The 6,708-nt window shown below is 36.3% G+C and overlaps 1 non-coding gene across 1 annotated transcript; it reads right to left on the bottom strand.

The window, feature by feature from the left end:
• Positions 1–5,219: 5,219 nt before the first annotated feature.
• On the bottom strand, positions 5,220–5,326 carry LOC127133516 (small nucleolar RNA R71). Its single transcript, XR_007807484.1, has one exon. It is a non-coding gene; the product is annotated as a small nucleolar RNA R71 (small nucleolar RNA).
• Positions 5,327–6,708: the final 1,382 nt, after the last annotated feature.

Genomic DNA, 6,708 nt, shown 5'->3' with positions numbered 1-6,708 from the left:
AAAGTGCATTAAAGTAAATGACTTGAAATTAAATGTTAGTTGTTAATTATTTAGAAGTTAATATTGCTTTTGCTTCTTTTTTTAAGTCATTCTTTGGAGAACACTCAACCCACTTATCACAAGCATGGATTCTTGAACCAAGAATCTTCCAAAGGAAGGAAAAAATTCCAAGTTTCCACATAATACCATGAAAAGGGGAGATTTACAATCTCACTAACTCAAATGCTATGCCTTTTGTGTCAAAATTTAGCGCTAAGTTAAACAATCATCATTGGACTTATGTAGAAGTCACAACTATTTGAGGCCGGGCAATAGAATTTTGGTGTTAATGCATGTTAGAGACATAGTATAATGGACTATGCTCATGAAACATACCACACACAAAAAGAATATGTAAAAGTGGTGGCCTAATCTCATCCATACTTATGTTGATTTTGCAATCAACTAGCCTTAGGAAGTAGAGATATCACAGGTCCATGACATGGATGCATAAAGAAGGGGAATGAGATGAAGAGGGAGGGAAGATAGATCAAACTCAAATTGGACAAAGGAGGACTTTTACCAAATTAAGATCATTCATTCATTTTGGGAGATGGAATGTACATTCCATCATTCCCCTAAATGCAATGATCTTAACCTAGCAAAGTCAAATCAACCTTGACCAAGGCCCAACAATACAAGTCAAACTTACGAAGTCAACCAAAGTGGCTCAACACAATTATTTGGCATTTATTCAATTTAAAAATACTAAAAAAATGCATTAAATTAAATATGGTTGGTCAATTTCCTAAAACCTCATCAAAACACCAAAGAAATGGCCATGAGATTTATCATAGGTCAATTAAAAATAATCAAAAAATTTCAGAATTTTTGGAAACTTAAAAGTATTTTTAAACAATTAAAAATAATCAAAAAATCAATTAAATTATAAAAAATATTAATAATGATCCAAAAAATATTTTTAATTCAAAATATGAAAGAGGGTTTTATTTAAATTTTTTTGATGAAACTCTCCTATTTTATGGATCAATATTAAAATTAAAATAAATTAATGAAAATCAAAGGCATAAAATGAAAATCAGAAAATACAAAAAACCGTGGACCACTTGATCTGCCTCAATAATTGAGGTGGCAGATCAAGTGGACACAAACGTGCGTCCCATGAAGGAACTTAGTCAGCGCGCCACACAACTGGTCATCCAAACCTACGGTTGTGATTAAAACATCTTAAATCGGATCAATGGTTCAGGACCACGCCACATCATTGCTGGAGCAAAGCGTCGGTCGTCTTCTCAGGCGACCTTGGCCTGACTGGTCCAATCATTACCATGACATAAATGAAAAAGGAGGACATGATCTGAAAGAAAAAATGGCGTAGAGCACGAATTTGACCTTAATTTTAACTAACTCCAAATATATAGAAAGATATGAGGATTGAATTATAAGGTGTGTCAACTGAGTTCCTTTGATTTAACCTAAAAGCAACTCAATCTTCTTGCCTACATTGGTAGGACTTCAGACACCCCAAGATCCAAGAGAATTGATGAGAATTGATCGAGAATCGAAGAGAAGAAAAAATCTGGAAAATACCTTCAATGTTGTGCAGAACTTGATCTCTCTTGCTTCAGTTCTTGTTTGATCTTGCTCCAATAGCTTGCAGAAGTGGATTAGGAATGGTAAGAAGCTTTGGATCCTGGAGTTTTTGAATCTCCAAACAGTGAGATTCAAACTCAATTTTCAAGTGAAAATTCTCAGGTTTTTCTTTGAATTGTGAGGGTTTGAAGAGTGGAGGCAAAGCTTGTGCGTAAGGATCCCCTCAAATGAGCTCAGAAGGTCTATATTTATAGCAAATTCAAGTGTTATTTGCACACTTGCAATTTCTTCCAAATTTGGCAATGTCATGTTCAAGCTTGCATGGGCGTGTACATGCCCATGAAGCAATACACTAAGGTCCAAAACCAAATGGAATGAGGTCTGAATAAAGCTTGATTGGCTAGGCAATGTGAAATGATCATTTGAAGTTTTGATTTTACCAATTGATGCAGGCCTGTTAACACCTTACGCAGCCCTAGCAATTTTGGTCCAATATGAATGAATTAGGACTCTTTGGAAAGCTTAGATCAAGAGGAACAACTCTTATGTTAAACACTTTTCCATTTGGAACTTGTATCATGGTGAATTTTGAGGTGGAAGTTTGGAAATTTTAACATGTTGAAATTTTTTCTAAGTGTCAAGTCATATACTTCAATGTTCCACCTTACTAAACTTTTTATGTGAGCTCCAAATGAGACACGTTCCTTCATCAAAGTTGTATCTCTTTAAAATACCTTCAAAATGGTCACCAATTTTACATTATTTGGATTTAGAATGAGAGAGTTATGCATTTTTGAAGTTGAGGAAAATCACTTGTTCAATGGTATTGGTCCAAAATGACCATTAATGTATCCTCATATCACATGCTCATAAAGGTTGATTCAGCTCTCACTCCAAACATAAAAGTTTAAGTAGACATATTGAATTTGATTGTGCAACTTGGAAATATTTCATCTCATAAAAATTTAGCAACTTATGTCCTTGGGAAGTTGACTTTGAAATTAAGGTTTAGACAAAATGACCTATAATGTTTCGATATGGAAAATGACTTTCCAAGAAAAATTAGCTCTAGACCTCAATATGAAAGTTGTTTGGAATGTTATTTAGAGTAACCTTTCTCTTGGAATAATTTTCATATGATGAAAATTGTAGGATATAGGGTCTAGAGAGACCCAGTTTTGATTAGATGAATTCATCTGGCCAACCACCATTAACCAACTTGCTAACTTACAATTCTCTTGACTTTTTAGGATCATGGTGATAACATGAAACTATATCACATTTTTGGACTCGATTTAATTAAATTATATTATTATTTGTTTCAATTTATTTCATATTATTCGATATTACGTGGTATTTTCCCTGCTATTTGTCTCAGGTAACTTATTTGAAGCATAAGTGAAAAAGGAAGAAAAGGGGGGTGAAAAAGAGGATGAAAGCAAATTCCACTAAAGCCCAGCCCACAATTACAAGCCAGGAGCGCTGAAGCTGTGACGACCGCCACACAAGGTGTGACGAGCGTCACGCCCTGCTACTTTGTGTTACGAGCGTAACACATGGTGTGACGAACGTCACACCCCACTCCTATATTTTTGGCTTTTAACGCACAACAGAGGCACGTTGAAGCCTATTCTTCCGCTTGACTCGTTGAAGCGTGCAAGTTACTTACGGAATGCACTTTTGGAAACGGTTACAAATGAGAGTAATATAAATAGAGCCAAAGATCCAACCCTGCGGCTCTCTCTCTCGGTCTCGCTTCTTTTTCCGCCGTGCAAGCATTTACAGCATTAATTTTCTACAGCTTTCTATTATTAGCAATTTTTATTTCCTTTTCTTTTCCAGTCAATTTTCAGAGCACTTAATTAATTTTTCACACAATAGTTTCTACACCGGAAATTATTGTGTATCTTTTACTGGATCTAACCTTACGTTAGATCATAGTATTTTATTCCTTTGCTTTTATTTTCCTATCCGATTGAAGATTGCAAGAACAAATCCAACCGGTCTGTGGTGGAGTGTTCAAGATTCCTATTAATTATTCAGGTTCTTTAATTTATTATTTTAATTTATATATGCTCTGCATTACTGTTTATTTATATTGTTTGCCTGATATGGTTTTATTTAGGCATGATAATTGTTCAGACCTGTTTAGCATGTCCGGCTAATTAATTTAGATATCGGTATGTAAAGTAAGCGGAATAAGGAATCAAAACTAAGTTGGTTTAATTTTATTTAAAATTAAAGTCACTCTTTTTATGGTCTCAATTTACAGAGTTAATACCAAGGTTTTTGTACGAAAGTAAAAGACATAAAGAAGTTAAAATCAATAGAACGACGGTTTGAGTTTTTAACTGGACAGTGTAAATTGGACATTAATTCTAAATCAGGGCGAAAACAATTTTTAGAGTTAATTAAATTCTAATCTTTTTCAAAAAGTATTTTTAAAGGTTAAATGTGAGGACGAGAGTTAAGCATTTAAGTTTAATTATATAATCTAAGTAAATAGAGCGAGAGTTTGAGACGAGGGTGTTTAAACGGTTATTATTTTAATGAAAAGAGTTTCTATAGATTCTGTTGTTTTCAAAAAGTGATTTTGGACTTAACTAATAAGTGACACCTACGTTAAATAAAGTCATAGTCTATTCAACAGAGCGAGAGTTTGAGATAAGACTTTTAAATCAATAGTGTCTACTGAAAAGATTTATTTTAAAAACCAAGAAACCAACGAAGATTTGATTCCCTAATTACGACGAACTACATACCGATATCCGCTTAATTGATATTTAAATTAGATCCAATTTTAGTTTTACTTTTTCCCCTAATCATCAAAGTATCATCCGCCTTAGCTTTACGAAGTAACCTTAGAAAAACGGTATATCGATTCATAAGTCCCTGTGGGATCGATATCTTTTAAAACTACGCGATAGAACTGTGCACTTGCAGTTAGTACCCCAATAGACTTATAAAGTCGCGATCAAGTTTTTGGCGCCGTTGCCGGGGACTTTTATTTAGTCCATATCGTAACCCTTCTGTTACGCTGTAGAGACTAAGGCAATTTTTTTTTCTTTCTTTCGTTGATTTGTATGCCACACACTCGCTCACAAGGCGAGCCGTTTTACTTACGAATCAACGACATTGAACTATATCTCTGAGTCTTACGACGAATTCGGGAATATCGTGCTGCAAACAATCTCCCTCCTATCGAAGTGCCCGACCTCAAAAATATTCTTCCTTCTACGATACCCAAGATGGAAGAACCAGCTCGTGCTCTTCGAGATTACGCCGCTCCATCGCAAGATGAGCCGCATTCGAGTATTGCTCCACCCGCAATCGAAGCAAACAACTTCAAACTTAAACCTTCGCTGTTACAAGCAGTGCAACAGAATCAATTCTCTGGAAATCCTACCGAGGATCCAAACCTTCATTTATCCGTATTTGTCCAATACGCTGATACTGTTAAAGCTAATGGTGTCACTTCAGAGGCGATTCGACTTCGTCTTTTTCCCTTCTCGTTAAGAGATAAAGCTAGAAGATGGCTTCAGTCTCTTCCTTCCAACTCGGTCACCACATGGAATGAGTTGAAGAAAGTCTTTCTTGCCCGATATTTTCCTCCAAGCAAAACAGCTATGTTGAGAGCCCAGATAAATGGATTTAAACAGAAAGATAACGAGTCTCTTTTCGAAGCATAGGAAAGATACAAAGACATGATGAGACTTTGTCCACACCATGGTTTAGAGGACTGGTTAGTAATTCATACCTTCTATAATGGTCTCTTATACAACACAAGGTTAACAATAGACGCCGCCGCAGGTGGTGCGCTTATGGATAAACCTTATGCCGATGCTTATCAACTTATCGAGAGCATGGCCCAAAACCATTATCAGTGGGGAAGCGACCGAACAATGGTAGAAAAACCTCAAACGAAAAGTGGCATGTACGAGATAAGTAGCCTTGATCATGTTAATGCAAAAGTGGATGCTCTGGCCCAGAAAATTGAAAGTTTAAATGTATCACCTCCAGCCACTGTGGTTGCCGCAGCTCAAAATTGCGAAGTGTGTGGAATCCAGGGTCACACTCTTGCAGATTGTCAACTCCTAACAGGAATCCAAGCAGAGCAAGTGAATTATGCTCAAGGAAATCCCTACTAGCATACCTATAACTCAAACTGGAAGAACCATCCTAATTTTTCATATAAGAGAAATAATGCTTTATACGCACCAAGACAAGCTCCCAGTCAAGCCCCAGCTATACCCCCTGGATATCAAAAGCCGACCCCATCTACACCTAACAATAATGTTCCTAGGAAATCCAACTTGGAAATCATGATGGAGAACTTCATAGCTTCTCAACAGCAAACCAATAAAGATTTCTTAAACCAAAATGTACACACTAGCAAACAAATTAAACAACTAGCAAGTAAAGTAGATGCCCTGGCTACCCATAACAAAATGTTGGAAACACAAATATCACAAATAGCTCAACAACAAGCGCCTACCGCTGCCCCAACTGGTACATTTCCTGGACAGCCCCAACCTAATCCGAAAAGCCAGGCTCATGCAATCATATTGAGAAGTGGAACAGAGGTAGAAGGACCGTCTGATCCAAGAATTGAAAACCAAAACTCTAAAAAGTCAACTGAGGAAGAAAATAAACCTAAGGAAAAGGAGGAGAGTAATAAGGAAACCGTAGAAAATAAAGAACCTTATGTACCTCCACCACCTTATAAACCACCTATCCCTTACCCTCAAAGGCTTATTAAAACCAAAGATGCGGGCCAATTTAAAAAATTTGTTGACTTACTGAAACAATTAAACATCACAATTCCTTTTACAGAAGCTATTACGCAGATGCCCTCATATGCTAAGTTCTTAAAAGAAATTCTTTCTAATAAAAGGAAACTTGAAGAGAGCGAAACCGTTACACTCACTGCTGAATGCAACGCTATAATCCAGAATATGCCTCCTAAACTTAAAGATCCTGGTAGTTTCTCTATACCCTGTCACATAGGAAAATTTGTCATAGACAAAGCTCTATGCGATTTAGGAGCCGGTATCAGTGTTATGCCTTTATCCATATGCAAGAAACTGGAAATGGGAGAATTAAGACCAACTAAAA

The sequence above is a fragment of the Lathyrus oleraceus genome, chromosome 3 (assembly GCF_024323335.1).
Source record: "Lathyrus oleraceus cultivar Zhongwan6 chromosome 3, CAAS_Psat_ZW6_1.0, whole genome shotgun sequence".
NCBI lineage: Eukaryota > Viridiplantae > Streptophyta > Magnoliopsida > Fabales > Fabaceae > Lathyrus > Lathyrus oleraceus.
Note: the sequence above shows the minus strand (reverse complement) of the source record. Positions and strands in the feature narration are given on the sequence as shown.